The sequence below is a fragment of the Manis javanica genome, chromosome 7 (genome assembly GCF_040802235.1).
Source record: "Manis javanica isolate MJ-LG chromosome 7, MJ_LKY, whole genome shotgun sequence".
NCBI lineage: Eukaryota > Metazoa > Chordata > Mammalia > Pholidota > Manidae > Manis > Manis javanica.
Window position 1 is genome coordinate 42354492 of NC_133162.1, and position 17082 is coordinate 42371573.

General features: G+C 35.3%; 1 protein-coding gene across 50 annotated transcripts in view; it reads left to right on the forward strand.

Moving 5' to 3' along the window:
* USP54 (ubiquitin specific peptidase 54) overlaps positions 1-17082 on the forward strand; it is a 141281-nt gene that overhangs the window by 58171 nt on the left and 66028 nt on the right. For 17 of the 50 annotated variants that reach the window (XR_012133175.1, XR_012133176.1, XM_073240822.1 and 14 more), the window contains 3 exons: positions 1108-1161; positions 6891-6969; positions 15319-15387. The exons of 5 other annotated variants lie outside the window; for them this stretch is intronic. The gene's annotated coding sequence lies outside the window, so the exon portion shown is untranslated. Of the gene's footprint in view, positions 1-6; positions 108-1107; positions 1162-1196; positions 4055-6890; positions 6970-7879; positions 8059-15318; positions 15388-17082 lie in introns of those variants that run through there. 28 more of the 50 variants (XM_073240834.1, XM_073240821.1, XM_073240836.1 and 25 more) reach the window with 15 other exon arrangements.

Genomic DNA, 17082 nt, shown 5'->3' on the forward strand with positions numbered 1-17082 from the left:
TTGTAGGGTACAGCAATGAAGCAAAACTGAAGGAACCAAACAGCAGCAGACTCAGACTCTTAAGAAGGGACTAGCGGTTACAAGAGGGAAGGAGTTGGGGAGTGCAGGTAGGGGAGACATGAGAAGGGAATTAAGGGGCATTATGATTAACATACATAATGTAGGGGTTTCACAGTGAAGGCAGTATAGCACAGAGAAGAGAAGTAATGACTCTATAGCATCTTATTATGCTGGTGGACAGTGATTGCAATGGGGTTGGGTTGGGGGGCATTTGATAATATGGGTGATGTTGAAACCACAATGTTGCTCATGTGAAACCTTCATAAGATTGTAAGTCAATGATACCTTAATAAAAAAAAAAGAGAAAGCTACCAGCATGCTGATAGTAGTTGTAGTAGTAGTCATAGAGGGAAAATGGGTCTTTTAATGTTCTTTTGGCTTGTTTGTATTTTAGTTAATAAAAGAAAAGGGTCTGGAAAAAAACAAAAAAGAAAATGAGGGGGTCAGGCATGGTCTGAGATAATTTCAGGGAGAGTGTTAATACAGAAGCAACAACATAACTGGGCCGCAATGGCTTCCTCTCTTTACAGGAAGTAGTAAGTTCTGACTATGTGTGGTTCCATGAGATCCCCAGGACAGGGTCTGTCTGAACTTACCTAGTCTGGAGTCTATAGAATAGGAACAGGCTAGCACTATAATTTTTACTGGCCCTCAACTGTTTGGTCAGCTTTTCCCCCACCATCATTTATTTCCTTCCTCCCTCCCTCCCTCTCTCCTTGATTATGCCTTAAACTTGAAGGCTTAAAGTTTAAAAGAGAACGACTGATTCATATTTTGACTACTTTCTGTGAGACTAGCATTAAGTGATCCTGCAGTGCACTTGAGATTTCACATTCTTACTGATCTCTAGGAGCTTTCAGTCCATTGAAGAAATTTTAAACCCTTTTTCTAGACATATGCTGGCTCATGTTGATAATGACATAATGCTATTTCAAATAATTTTTAGGATGATATAAGATATAATTGAATTTGAATTGAAATAATAATGAAATTATAACATTAGAAACCCAAATAAGTGGCTGCTGACTGCCTTTCCTCTTTTTTCAGAGTCCATTTGTGTGAGAAATACGCAGAAGTTTCTTGGATGGTTTTGCTGCTTAAGTATGTGGTTAATAACCATAGTTTCTTCAAAATATGTCCTTAGCATCACAGTGTTGTTTTTTTTTTCCTGTTTCCTTTTCTGCAATATACCTCTTCTCAGAAATGTGTACTTGAGTAAAACAACCAATATTTAAGGTATACAAACAGTTTACCAATGCTGTGAATAAATTTCTGAATGAAAATGACATACAAATTAGCTGTATAGCTTTTATTGTTTTCTGTTGGCTTTCCAGTATATTCTTCCTTACAATCTGGAGTCAAAGCTAAAACATTTTCCCTTGGACTCCTTGTTAACTAAGATCAAATCCATATCTTAGTTTCATTTTCCAAAACTTCAGTTTAACATCTCCGAATTAAGCTTTTGTTTTTTTCCTGTGTATACAGCCCACGGATTAAATGCTACTTACTGTTCTATGGACTTCTGCTTGATATAAAGCAGTTTACCCTCTTCCTCCCCACATCAATCCTCCATAGTTTATTTTAAAGTCCCCATATTTCCTCATTGCCCTCCAGAATGCTAGAATCAAGAGGCTTTTATTTTCCAATTTGGCTCCTACTCTTGAGCCATTCAGCTCTTGCCTTTACTGCCAACATCAGCATTATATTAGCATCTCAGAAATAAAAACCAATTAAAATAGTTTTGCTTTGGGATTACTCCAGGAGGAAGTTACCTTGGTTTTACTTAGAGAAATTCTGTTTCTCTTTTATTGCTTTAAAAGATGAAAGATGTTCTTTCATAAATTAACATTCTGCTGTATGCTACTCTGCTTGCTAGTGGAGACCAATAATGGAAGGTTTGGGATATGACCAAGCAGGATTTTTCAGGCTGTGTTCTTCCATTACCACCACCCCACCCCTTCTCTTGACTGTTTTTTTCAAGTCTTAGAGGCAGTCTCTCCCTGTTATCAATACTTACATTTTTTCAGAAGTTAAGGTGGGTTATTTTGGTGTATCATTCCCTGCAAAGTACTTGAAAAATCTGACAATTTCTGTTGAAGCAGTTTTACTAAGTACTCAACTAGTCATCCAACTTTAGGATCCCTGGACATTTGAACATGACATCTGAAACCATATAATTTACTCTTCCTCTTTACCTAGCAATCATGTCCACAAAACTCTCAGGCAATTGGGTACTCACCTAGCACAAACCTGTAGTTACGCAATTTATTTTGGATGGGGAGGCCCTGTGGTTGATGCAGGGTTCTCTCTCTCTCTCTGAGAGAGAATCTTCTGTGCAGACTTGTAAAGTAAATAAGAAATGTCCAAAAATAACTTATACAAGGTGAATGTAAGTATGTAGGAGAGTTTATGTGAAGTATTTCCTGAGGGGCTTCAAAAGAGATTGCAATCTATTAGGGTGAGATTTCCCTGTGGATCACCTCCCTTGCCTGGCTGAGATCTAAAAAGTCACGTTATCTAGCTGCATTGTAACCAAGGTTGAAGCTCTGTAACTGCCCCCACTACTCTAGTTTTATTTGATTAGTTCCACAATGAATATATAATCATCTTTTAATGACTTGATGGAAGAACCTGACCTTGATAATTGTACATTCTTTCTTTGCATTTAGCATTGATCAGTAGAAATCCTGTGTTTCATACTTTGAAATGGCACCAACATCCCCACCCAGATCCAGCAGGAGGAGACCTGGGTTAGAATACTTATGATTAGCAAAAGAAAAGCAATAGTATCTTTTTTTTTTTTTTTAATTTGGACACTTCTCTTGTTAAAGGATTATTGTAGTTTAGTATATTGTTAAAATATAAGAGCGTAATTAATTTTGGACCTTGCATCTATGTAATTTTACCAAGAAATCTTAATGAAATCTTTTAAAAAATCAATTCATATATTTTCTCACAACCGATAGAAACACAACAGACTTTCATATTTGGTGAGGATTCTGCTGATGAGTTTCTTCATCAGTGTACTTATAAAACAACTCCTTTCAATAAAACTGTTTTATAACTGGGAGTGATCTGTAGAAGGGTGTGTGTTGGTCCTCTGGGGCCTTTGTGTGCCCTGCCTGCAAATGTAAGTTCTGGGCTGACTTCACATGTTTGTAGGCAGGACTCTGACAGCTGTTTTTGGTGATATAAGTTGGCCTCTTCCCTGAGAGAGGGGTGGTGATCTTTCACTGTCCTTGCCTTTTGGGCGGAACCGTTGCAATGCCAAGCATTTAAAAATTGAAGCATTTAAAAATTGACTCATTAGCACCGTGAATCTAAAAGCTCAGTTTACACAATAGTTTTCTTTAAGAGTGTGTTTTAAGACAGTTGGAGGAGTTTTGCCTGTTGAAATTAGATAAGACCAGACACCCTTGGGATTTTGAATTAAGAATTCAAACAATGAGATTTTTTGGTAATTCTCTAAAGCACTACGAAAATGTCTTCCAGTGTTCTTTTTGACTTGACTAGTGGGAAAGACTGTTTTTAAGGCTAGCCGTCTGGAAGCAGCTGCCACCCTACAAACCTTATTGTTACACTGCTGACCTTTGTCATCAAGAATGCCTCAGGAGGAAACAGCCTTCTAATTGTTTTTCTTAAGCCTTTATGAGTTTGTGATGTGTACTTTCAATTTACTTTTGATTAGTTTTTAAAATTTGCTTTGTTTGACTTTAATTGAAGGTTTGTCTCTTTAGCTTTATCATGAATTGTCAGTGTTGAGTTCCTGGTAGGTGGTAAAAAGAATTGCCCTTTCCCTGTTATCCTGTTCTGCTGGAAGCTTGTGGTTTTAGATTCAGTTTCTCATTGTTGCTAGTTGCAGTTGTCTCCTCCCTCCTACCCTTCCCTCCCCACAGCTCTAGCTCTTCCCTTGTCCCTCCCCATTCCTGTATCATTTGCCCCACAACTCCTGAAATTGCCTGAGCCTTTTGCTGGAGATTGACTGTGCTGTCCAGTAAGTACGGTGTTTGTGGTAAGCCTGGGTGAAAGGAGGAGGGATGTAGGGAAGTGTTGCTTTTAACAGAAGAGTTTAAACTTTGAAACTAGGTTTTAGGATCCTCTTAACTTTTAGGAGGAGACTTCTTTCATGCTAACTATTGTTTCTGTTTCAATTATTCAGGGTTTAGAAGTTTGATTTTTATTATTCATTTAAAAAAACATTCTCATGGGTTTTCTTGAGTGTTAAAGTCAAGGGTTATGGATTTAGTGTTTTAAATTTCCTTCAAATAGCAGCTTATTTGGGATTTCTTTATGCTTATTTTCAGTATTAACATGCTGATGAAAGCTGTAATGAAAGTATCTTGTGAATGAGCTGAAAAGCAGCATTTACTTCTAGGATCAGAGTGATTCTTTTTACTCTCAGTAGAATGTTTTTGACAAAATTCACTAAGATTTGGCAATGTGTTGTTAATTCTGGGAAGTGGTTTGCTGAGTATTTCAGGATAACAGATGGTTCTGGGAATTATTTTTTGGAAGTTAAGATTTGTTCATTAGTACCTGCACCCTTGACGTATGATATCTGTAATGCTTTTGAAAGTAAAATGTTTAATATTTGGTGTTCATATTGAGTAAAATATCACTTTGATAACCGGGTTTCTGTTTGCTTGGATTGTATGTTTTGATCCTCAACTAAGAAACTGTGTGTGTGTGTGTGTGTTTTGACACTTATTGAATGATACTCTAGTATTTCAAGCAGTTATAAATTGTTAACCTTTAGTTCTCCAGAAGTACTGCTAATTAAGTCATTTTATGGTAGACAATGTGAGGCAAAACTTGTTTGTGGGATTTTATAGCTGTTCAATTGAGTCTCTTATTCAAGTGATAGTTGTTGCACTTGTATAATAATGATTTCCTGAGTTTCTGCTATGTGGCAGGTGGTAGTTCCTATGCTAAATGCTTTACATTTACTTCTAATTCCCAGTACTACCCTGCCAGGTAGGTAGTAGTATCCTTCTGGGTAGCGGTCATGCATAGGTAGAAAGGACAAGAGTTTTTCTTTTAGAAAAATAAGGAGGAAATAAATCTCTACTTAAATGAGGAAAATAATCCCTACTTGGTAGATTGTGAGAATTAAGACATCCCACGTCTAAATATTGATTAGGATTTGCTTTTGGCAAATTTTACAGCCAAGTCACGTGTAGAAGTTCTCTGTTGTAAGTTGTTGAGCTAGGATTTGAACTGGCTCAACACCTGGAGTCTGGTAGCATGTTTTTGTTTGAGTGTTGTGAAGGCTTTTAGAGTAGATTTGAGTGACTCACTGCCCATCCCTCTATCTCCTGCATTCACAGAAAAGGGGTTCTTTGTAGATGTCCTTCTTTCCTGGGTATCTTCTGTGACCTTCCCAATCATGTGTTTAGGCTCTCACACTGGAGTTGCTTGTGTCATTCAGTACCAGTGTTCTCCCAGCAGAAATGAGTCAAAACAGTGGAGTCAGTGGCTTCCCTTCCTATTTTCCTCTTGTTGATAAAGCCATCATGCTTTCATTAATGTTTGTGCTGAAATGACCTGGGTAGTGGTGTGTTATGATTCATAGTTGCAATCAAGCATTTAAATTAAAAAATGTTAGTGAATTAAAAAATTAGAAAAAAAGTCTCTAGCTTTATTATTGAACCAGAGGATAATATAAGGCAACTTTATGGAGTTCATAGTTATCATTTTGCTACTCTGGGGCCTAGTGTAATTGCTATTGATTCTCTTTCCTTTAACCCCTGCTGTTACTAGTTTGGTGCTATTAGTGTCCTACTAGCCATAAAATTGAGTATCTTTTTTCCTTAGAAATTTTGGAAACAGAAGGTATGATTTAGGTATGATATAATGTAGGCGGTAGATTCAGGAAAGAGACATAATGACTTTCATGCTTATAACTGAGTTATCTCTAAACTGAAAAATGTGTTTCACACAACTTAGTTCTTCGTTTAATCTTATGTCTAACAAGTATTGAGCATCTGTTGAGTGTAAGGCAATGTAACTCAATACAAAGTTTTCTAATAAAGTACTAATGTACTTGTTAATAATGATTAATGATGTTCCTGGGAGGGAAGGATTGAGTCCCAATTGATGGGGAGTGGTATTTAGACAATTTTTGGAAAATGAATTAATATAAATGACTACTCCTTCCTGATAGGGTATGAATATCATTAGTCTTTATTACTATAAGTTGCCTGCAGAATGACTTCTTCAAATAGATTTGTTGAGTGGAAAAGATTATTGATATTAAGTAGGACTTAGAAGATGTTGGTGGGAAGAAGATAATATTCCTTAAGCAATTGAGCAAAATGCTGAGCATATACACAGAACAAATATTTTTGTGTGTTTTAAGGGGAGCAGTGGTAGAGGAGTTTAAATTGGGCATGTGTTAAGATCATGGAAGACCATTTAAGGCAAAGAATGTTTGACTATTTTGTCAGTGAAGTTTTCTGAGCTAAATAGTGATTTATTAAAATTTGTTTTTGGCAATATTTTATAGATAGGATTAGAAGGGGAAGATATTAACAATAGTCTAGGTGAATTATATTGAGGATGCATTAATTTTAGAATACATTTTTCCTCATTTTGATATGGCTTTGGGTTGTGCTATCAATTTTAGTTTATTCTCATGGAATTTTTATAGTAAGTGTATGTGCATGTGTTTGTGTGTATAGGAAAGAAAGGAAGAATGAATGGGGATGGGTATAGGGAATGGTCAGGAATCATCATCATAGCTACTATTTTGGTCCTGTTTTATACCTTGCTCTAAGTGTTTTGCATATATAATTTTGTTGAATACTCTCAATAAATCACATTTGTTACAGGTAGTAAATGATCTGAAAGTGGAGCAGGATTGGAATATAGATTCATCATCATCATCAAAACACATCTCACTAAAGAAAGGTACCGAACCAATCATATGTATATATATATGCACATACATTCACACACACATTATTTCATTTAATCCTCATAAAAGTCCTATGAGATAGATGTTGTTTATTAATCCCATTTTACTGGTGAGGTACCTGAGACTCTAATATGTGATTGAATAACTTGGTTAAGATGATACAGTTGGTAGTTGTTAGGTGGTGGAGTTCAGACCACGCTTTACTGACTCAGGGTCCCTAAGTTGTATAATTCACATTGTGTTGTGTTCTCTGGGAATGGTACCCCTTGGATTTTAACCACTATGTTCTTTCTACTATTATGCTGCCTCCCTCAGAAGTCAATAAATTATCTATACAGCTTTGGATCTTATTATTTTAAGAGGGGCTAAGTAGGCTGCAACTGTAATTTCTTAGTACTTAAAGTTTGTAGTTACAACAAAGTAAAAACACGTCTTGTCTTTTTCTCCCCTACTGGTTTTGGAGAAATTTGTTGTAAATGACAGTGCTCTGTGTTTTTACAAAAGGAAAAATAAGGCTTTCAGTCCTTTATCAGCTTACAGTTCTTCTTGTTTTATGTGATGTAATAATTTGAAACTGCCAAAGTCCAGCCCTCAGGAAATTGTTTGAGTTGAGTAACTATATTCATTTGGGAGTTTGTGATAAGCAGCCCATAAATCAACAAATAGCTTAGACTTTGTTAAGATTGTAGATGTTTATCTCTATTTTCAAACGAATTAGAAGCAAATGTTGATTAAATCAATACAGTCTCCATTAGAAAAAATCTGAGTATCTCATGCTAGTTATGGACATTTTGGGGGCTCTTTTCTTTAAGGAGAGTCAGAATTTATCAGGTTGGTGGAATTGGTTATTCTAGGTACTTATCCCTTCAAACAAAAAGTTTTATCTTTCTACTAAACTTTCAGTGATTCAATGCATATTATATTTAACCTCTGTATGGAATGAAAACATGCCCTTAAGGAACACAGAATGTAATCCATGTGCACAAATAACTATTGATATAAGGGCAGATGGGAATGCTGAAATCTAAGCCCCACATGCAGTGAAAGAAGAGTAGAATGGAGTAAGAAAGGAGAATGAAAAGGTGAGAGAAAAAGGGGATCTGGGAAGGCTTTTGATGCAACTGTTCCTTGTAGGCTAGTTATGATTTTAACAAGAAATGGAGAGGAAAGGCACTCCAGGTGAAGCAGTGTTAGAGCCAAGGCAATGAGGAAGTAGAGTACAGAGAATATTCATTATACAGAAAAGAGTCCAGTTTACCTGAGGTGGAGGACAAGTGAGGGGCACATAGTAGGTGCTCAAGTGAAATGTCTGATCAATGAATGAGTGGGTAGAAGATGTAACTGGAAATAATAGCAAGGTCTAATGATTCTCAAACTTTCTTCAGCGGCCTTAATTCAGTCTTATAAATTACTAATTAATTTTACTGGCAGAATATGTGAATATAAAAACTATGCAACATAAAAATCATAATCATGAATGTAAGTCAGTAAGGAAAAAAATCTGCCAAAGTAGGTCCAATTGAGGGCTTTGGTTTATTTGTTCATGTTTTTGCCTTGTTAGTAGAATCAGTGGATAAGAAACAATTATGGGAGAGAAATTGTGAAAAATCCATCCATTTATTCCACTACTCCTCTGAGGCCTCTTTTGAATTAGAGAAATTCCATTTTTCTCTGGTCAAAAGAATGGCCCCCTCTGGGAGCCATTAAAGATTTTTGAAAAGGGGGATAACATGGTATTTAAGCAGTCCTCTCAGTAGTCACATGTAGGATTGGAGGCTTGGCAATAAGTCAGTGATGTGGTGCAGTGATCTGTCCAGGCAGAGGTGGTGAGAAGCAGCAGCAATGAAAATAGAATGAAAGGAAATAGAAATTCAAATCTGGCCTTCTGTCTCCAAATAAAAAATAGTTAACAATTATTAAACAGCTTTCATATTGCTAGGACATTAGGTGTTTCAGTGATTGGTTACCTCTAGTCCAAAGTTCTTTCACTCTATTTTTAGGGAAAATGAGTTTAAATCTCAATTTTAGTTTTACTTTGAGTAAGGAAATTATAAATTATAGGTAATTTATCTATGAATTATAGATTATTTGGAAAATAGAGAAAAGAGGGAAAAAATCCCTAATTCCATCACCCTAATAAAACCCCTATTTTTTAACATTTACTTACCCTTGATTTTATAGATTGAAAAACTTTTCTAATAGTCATTCTGGGTAAATCATCTGATAAACAGGTTCTTGAACTAATAAAGCTTAACCCATTAACTGCTATTCTGTGATGTTAAACACAGTAAGCCCAGAGATTTCCCATCATGCCTTCATTGCACTCTAGTTTACCAGGATCGCAAACTATGTCAATGTCATGAATCTGTTTTAGTCCACTTACCTTTATACATGTAGGTATTAACCCAAGGTTCCCTTTGAGCCCAAGGTTCCCTCCTTCAGTTTGCATAATTTAAGTTTTTTATTTTATAACAATTTTGGACTTAGAGAAAAGTTGTAAAAATAGTACAGAGCCCTCACTCAGCTTCCTTTAATGTTATCTTAAATAACCATAGTACTGTGATCAGAACCAGGACATTAACAATACTACTAACTAAAGACCTCTTTTGAACCTCACCAGTTTGTCCACCTTTGTTGTTTTTGTTTGTTTGTTTCAGGATCCTATTTGTGATTTCAGATTGCATTTTGTATGGTTTTCTTCATTAGTTTCCTGCATTCTCTAAAAGTTTTTCAGTCTTTCTTTTACAACTTTGACATTTTTGGAAAGTATTGATCAGTTATTTTGTCAAATGTCTCTCAATTTGGGTTTTTCTGATGTTTTCTCATGACTGTACTGAAATGATATGGTTTAGATAAGAATGCCACAAATAATGCTGTGTCCTCAGTGAATTATTACCATGGGATTCATGATGTCAGTATGTATTATTGCTGTTGATGTTGACCTTGATCACTTGGTTAAGGTGGTTTCTGCAGGGGGTTTCTCCATGGAAAGTTACACTATCTTTCCCTTTGTAGTTAGTAAATATCTTGGTGGAGATACTTTGATACTATCATTTGGACAAATGGAGTTCTCTACACATGGAATTAATTGTGTTTACTTAGAGGCTTCACTGAACTTTATTTAATTATTAATGAAATGAATTCCCTTAAGAGACTTACTACCTTCTGAATTTCCCGTACCTTTCACCCAGTTTCATCACAGAGATCCACCCAGGCTCTTCAGGAACAAATCCTTTCTAGTCTTCATTGGTCTCAGTCTTGATGTTCCATGCATAAGTTTCCAAAGAAGTTTCCATGAATGTTGCATGAAATTTCCAATGCTAATAACTTGTAGATCTCTGAACTTTATTTGTTCCCCTGTCTCTTAGGGTGACAGGCTCTTCCTGACTCAGTGCCATTTCAGGCCTACTCTCTCTCTCTGCATAAGCTAGTTTCATTTCAGCAAACATTTGAATGACTACTTTGGGTTTTTTCAGAAACAGAGGCTAAAATGAAATTTATTAGTGAGGAATACAGTAGGGGATAATTAGGGTGGCTGCAGCTGTAGCCTGGTTTATTACTTTGGCCTGAGGAAAATGGCAGCAGCAGCACTTTATGCTGTCCTGTGTGTACTTATTGTGAAGTAATGGTTCTCTGTATTTTGTTAATACAGAAAAAATAAAATGCTTTTTAAAAGGGCGTAAGTTTTTGGAGCTATACTGCTAAATGCTGTTTTGAGCTGTGATCTTTTAAATTTAGCCCTGTTACTTCTACCCTGCCAACTGTTGATTCTGGTACAATGGGTCCCAAAATGCAAAATCCAAATGTGCACCAAACAGTATAATGTAGATCTGTTTGGTGCTAACAAAATTCATACAATAAATAACATATGAAATTCTGCTTTGATTAATAAAATACAAATTTATTAGTATTATTGAGTTTAAAGTAGCTTTTTGAATGATGTATTTTCTCAAGTAGCATATACTATAAAAGCCCAGTTTCTCTAATACGATTCAGATTCTGTGGAGCCTGAAGCTTATGTAATTCAGGGGGTCCTCTTTAAGGAAAAATTGTTTTTAAGATAGTAAGTTAGATATTGGGCTTTGAGGGGGAAGATGGGGTCCTGAAGCTTAATCTTCATTAGTTCTTTATAAATCTGCCTTTGGATGTAGGGGTCTGCAAAAAAGTTTCGGACCTACTGTTTTCCATCATCTCACACATGGAAATGTTCTTAGCCTGTCCGCAGGAAGCTAGTGTGTTCCGATGGAGAACAAACTGGTACTGTAACTTAGTAACACAAGGAAATAGGGACTCGGTAACAAGGTGACATGCTTCTTTCTCTCCAGAAGCTTACCTAATGTTAGAGACCACAAAGTAATGCAGGCTATTTTAACTTAGTAAATCCCAGGAGCTAGGTAGTAATGATGATTAAGTATAAAGAAGATTAAAAATTAAATGAATATAAGAATGTATGTTCAGATTTTCTATTCATGATTCAGTCTTGGTAAGTTGTATTTCTAGGAGTTTATCCATTTCTTCTAGGTTATCCAATTTGTTGGCATATAACTGTTCATAGTAGTCATATGATCCTTAGTATTTCTGTGCTGTCAGTTATAATGTCTCTTCTTTCATTTCTGATTTTATTTGTGAGTCTTTTTTTTCTTAGTCTAGTAAATTTGTCAATTTTGTTTATCTTTTCAAAAAACCATCTCTTAGTTTAATTGATCTTTTCTATTGCCTTTCTAGTATATGTTAATTGACTTGATTTAGGGATCCTTTCACAATGTATGTGTATATCAGATCATCAAGTTGTATACTTTAAATATATGACAATTTAGTTGTCAAACAAACATACCTAAGTAAAGCTGGAAAAAAATTAATGAATAAGTTTCTTTGGGGTTCCTTAAGAGTTTATTCAACGATAGTAAAATATAGATTGTATATCTTTTTCAGAGTTAAGAGCAACATAGTAATAAGATTCTTAACAAGCTCACTCTCTTCCTTCCACATTTGACTGATTACTCTCTAGTTTTAGGACTTGGTTGGAAGTAGTAAATGTGGATAAAGATGATGATAATTTCCTGCAAAGAGTTTGGGTATAAATAGCTGCCAAGTAGCTTGCTGTCTGTGAGTTTGTTGTAGTCCAGGACTATTCTCTGCAGTGTGCTGTGAGCCCTTTGGTTGCTAATGCTATAGGGGCAAAATCAGCCAGATAGGAGTACTAGGTAATAGGCTATGAAGCAGTTTTAATTTAAATTTGAATAAATTTTCTTATACCACTTAGTTGCCATTATCAGGTAGCGTTTTTTTTTTTAATTCTACCAAACATTTTTCTTTTTATTATGGTATCATTGATATACGATGTTATGCTCAGATTTCACATGAGCAACATTGTGGTTACTACATTCACTCTTATTATCAAGTCCCCACCATATACCCCATTACAGTCACTATTCATCAGTATAGTAAGATGCCATAGAGTCACTACTTGTCTTCTCTGTGTTGTACTGCCTTCCCCGTGCCCCATCCCCCACATTATGTGTGCTTATCATAATGCCCCCTTTCCCCCCTTATCCCTCCCTTCCCACCCATCCTCCCCAGTACCTTTCCCTTTGGTAACTGTTAGTCCATTCTTGGATTCTGTGAGTCTGCTGCTGTTTTGTTCCTTCAGTTTTTGCTTTGTTGTTACACTCCACAGATGAGTGAAATCATTTGGTACTTGTCTTTCTCTGCCTGGCTTATTTCACTGAGCATAAAACCCTCTAGTTCCATCCATGTTTTTGCAAATGATAGGATCTCTTTTCTTCTTATGGCTGAATAATATTCCACTCTGCATATGTACCACATCTTCTTTATCCATTCATCTACTGATGGACATTTAGGTTGTTTCCATTTCTTGGCTGTTGTAAATAGTGCTGCAATAAACATAGGGGGTGCATATGTCTTTTTGAATCTGGGATCCTGTTTTCTTAGGGTGAATTCCTAGGAGTGGAATCCCTGGGTCAAATGGTATTTCTATTTTTAGTTTATTTATTTATTTAGTTAGTTAGTTATCATTAATCTACAATTACATGAAGAACATTATGTTTACTAGGGTCCCCCCTTCACCAAGTCCCCCTATTTTTAGTTTTTTAAGGAACTTCCATACTGCTTTCCACAATGGTTGAACTAATTTACATTCCCACCAGCAGTGTAGGAGGGTTCCCCTTTCTCCACATCCTCGGCAGCATTTGTTTTTGTTTGTCTTTTGGATGGTGGCCATCCTAATTGGTGTGAGGTGATATTTCACTGTGGCTTTAATTTGCATTTCTCTGATGATTAGCGATGTGGAGCATCTTTTCATGTGCTTGTCGGCCATCTGAATTTCTTCTTTGGAGAAGTGTCTGTTCAGATCCTTTGCCCATTTTTTAATAGGGTTATTTGCTTTTTGTTTGTTGAGGCACGTGAGTTCTTTATATATTTTGGATGTTAACCCTTTATCAGATATGTCATTTATGAATATATGCTCCTATACTATAGGATACCTTTTTTGTTCTACTGATGGTGGTCTTTGCTGTACAGTTGTTCTTTAGTTTGATATAGTCCCACTTGTTCATTTTTGCTTTGTTTCCCTTGCCCGGGGAGATATGTTCATGAAAAAGTTGCTCATGTTTATATTCAAGAGAGTTTTACCTGTGTGTTCTTCTAAGAATTTTGTGGTTTCATGAACTACATTCAGGTCTTTGATCCATTTCAACGTTACTTTTGTGTGTGGGATTAGACAATGATCCAGTTTCATTCTCTTGCATGTAGTTGTCCAGTTTTGCCAACACCAGCTGTTGAAGAGGCTGTCATTTCCCCATTGTATGTCCATGGCTCCTTTATCATATATTAATTGGCCATATATGTGTGGGTTTATATCTGGGTTCTCTATTTTGTTTTTTTTTTGTAGATTCCTTGAGATTTTTAAGTGCATAACATCATGTGTGAATAAAGACAGTTTTATTTCTTCCATTCTATCTATATTTTTAAGGGTATCTTTTTCTTGCCTTATTTATTACACAGTCTAGGATCTCCACTATGATGTTAAAGAGGAGTGAAATTGGACATCTTTGCCTTGCTGATAAGACCTGAAAAAAGTGGGAGTGGTTATATCAACAACATATCTGGCTTGTAAATGAGGTTGCTCTACTGCTAAGGAGCAATTCAAATTTTCTTTTTGTGTAAATTGCACACAAATAAGTAATGAGGCATGTTAAAGAGAAATATTAATTAAAATTTAATTATCTAGTGATTCTATAACATCTCTGTGTATTGATAGATAGTAACTTCACCAGTTGGGGTGAGGATTTAATAATGTGGGTAACTGTTGAATCACTGTGTTGTATACTTGAAACCAATAAGATTGTATATCAACTATACTTCAATAAAAAATTAATTATATAAATGAATTGAAATGACAAGAGACCAGAGGCCAGACAGACATATATATTATAATAGAATATGGGAGGTAATTGTGATATAAACTAGGGTGATAGTGGAAGTGAAAAAGAAGGATCAATATAAGAGATTTTGAAGGGAAAAATGACAAGCCTTTGTGACAGGGATAGGAAAGGAGAAGAGGGGTAGGAAGGAGTCAAAGGCTATAGAGGTTTTGGATCTGGGCAATTGGAGATGCCATTAGTAAAAAAAAATAAAATCAGAATCAGGAGGAACTATTTTTTAGGGGCAAGAAGGTTACTTCAGATTTGGGCTTGTTCAACTTGTATGAAAGTGAAGCTATGTGCAAGAAGTTGGTAATTTGGTTTTAGCTTCCATGAGATTTGTGTGATTTATCAGACCACAAGTGATAGTTGAAGTTCTGGTGGAGAAGGGGATGAGAGCACCATGGGAAGTACCATAGAGAGGAGCAAGAAGGTCTAGTTTAAACTTTGGGGAATAACCATATTTAAGAAAGCAGCAAAGGAGAGAGAAAATGAACTGCCAGAGCAGTAGAAAAACTAGTGTTTGTTGTTATTCTTTCATCTTATTTATTCTCCATTTTCTTATTAATTCACCCAACAAATCCAGGATTGTGTAGCATCAAGACAGCTGTTGTTGGGTACTGCAGAAAAGTTAAGAAAAATAAGGCCTATGGAAAAAGTTGGTAGGTTTTGAAATTAGGAGATTTCTTTAGAGAGTGATGTTCCATAAAGTAAGATTGAGGTTAAGTGAAGAAGCAGTACTATGTTCTAAAGAGATTAATGGTGAACAAGGAGAGGCAGTAGTTGTAAATAAATAACTGTAGAGGCATTTCATAGTGAAAGGTAAAAAAAATATATAGAATACTAGGCATAAGAGGTCGTAACCTCAAGGTGATCTTTGTTGCCTTTTTTTTTTTGAAGAATATAGGATATCTGTGTGCTGTTATCTTCAAAGGAAAAAAAATTTCATGAGGAGGGAATATTTGAAAGGTAATAATAACAATAACCATCATTTATATAACAATTACTAGATGCCAGTCATTGATATTAGCACTTTGCATGAATTAACTACTTTGAATCCTCACAATAACCAACAAGATACTGTGGATATGGTTTGGAATTATTGACATGTGGAGTGTACCAAGTAATTGAGTAATTGCTTATTGATTCATCAGTGCAAATGTAGTTTCTTAAGTAAATTACAGGTAAACTGCTACATAGAGTAACAAACTACAAATATGAGGAACTTCCTTCTTAAGTTGGTATCTCTGCGTAGTGCAGTTTGACTCTCTAATGTTTGGGTTACTTTTAGCTTTAATCACTAGTAATGGTGCTACTGTTCCATCACTAGAAACTGAGATACTCTTCATGGTTTTTTTCATTTGAATCATTGATCAGTTAAACATGGTCATTCTTTGTAGACCCTCTAAAATGTTACTCTATTCCTTGTAACAGCCTTAGCTGTTTGCCTTTTTTACAAATGCAGAGTTAAAAGTTTGTGTTTTTAAAATAATTGTAAAATTAAAATATTTTTCTAAGCACGTAGCTAATGGGTGCTGTGCTATTGTTCTTTTTATACAACGGGAAGAGTTATTCCTGGTGTCCTAAAACTTTCTAGTATCCTGAGGTCCCCAAACCAAAATTTACTTTTTTACTTTTAGTCACTGCAGTTCGCCCATTTGGTAAACTCGTTATTCATTCCTTGTTTTGAAAACTGGCTAGTACTTTATCATGCTTATTGCGTTAAACCTCAGCCACTGTGTGAAAATAGGTATTGTGCTATAGTTTTATAGAGTCAGAAGACAAAGTTCAAGAACCTAAGTAGTTTGGGATTATACAAAGTAGTAAAAACATGGAATTGAACACATGTCCTCTAATTCAAGTCTAGTCCTAGTCCTCTTTGTATAATATCACAATGATGTATATCACTTGCTCCTTACAACAGCTTGACATTATACTGTATTTGAACTCTCCTTTTCATAGAAATACTATTAGTGCTCTGTTCCATTTTATGTTATCTTCATATCTATATATTTTATCTTCATATCTGACACCATATAAAATAAATAGGAAATAAAAACAAGTAGAGAATAATATGACACTATAGTGTAAATCAAATATGCTTTTTTATATTTGTTTTTCTTTTTCTTTTTTTTGATTTTAGTCATGATTTTGCTTTGACTCACTAATACTGCTTATAGTGCAAGATAATTTTTACATAATTAAAAATGCAGATGTCTATTCCTTTTTAATTAAAAAAATTTTAAAGTTAAAGAGAAGGTACAAGAAATAGTACAAAGAATTCTCATATTTCCTTCAGCCAGATTTACCTATTGGTAATGCTTTGCTGTATTTGCTTTACCATTTTCTCTTTCCTTTTCTCCTTATGTACACATATGCATACACACATACCCCACATATAAGTAATTTTTTTCTTCTGAACCATATCAGAGTAAGTTGCAGACATTATGCTTTTTTACTTCTAAATACGTCAGTATTGCCTAAGAAGTTCTTTTTCTTTTTTAAAATAGGTTGTTAGAGCCATGTAAATAGAACTCTTAATTTACTTTCTCGTAATATCTTTAGTAGATGGCATTGGAGAGTTACATTGTTTGATTCTAGACCTTCAACTTAGTGAAATGTTTTGTCATCAGTATTTTGTTGGGCCATTTGTTACTGCCTTTC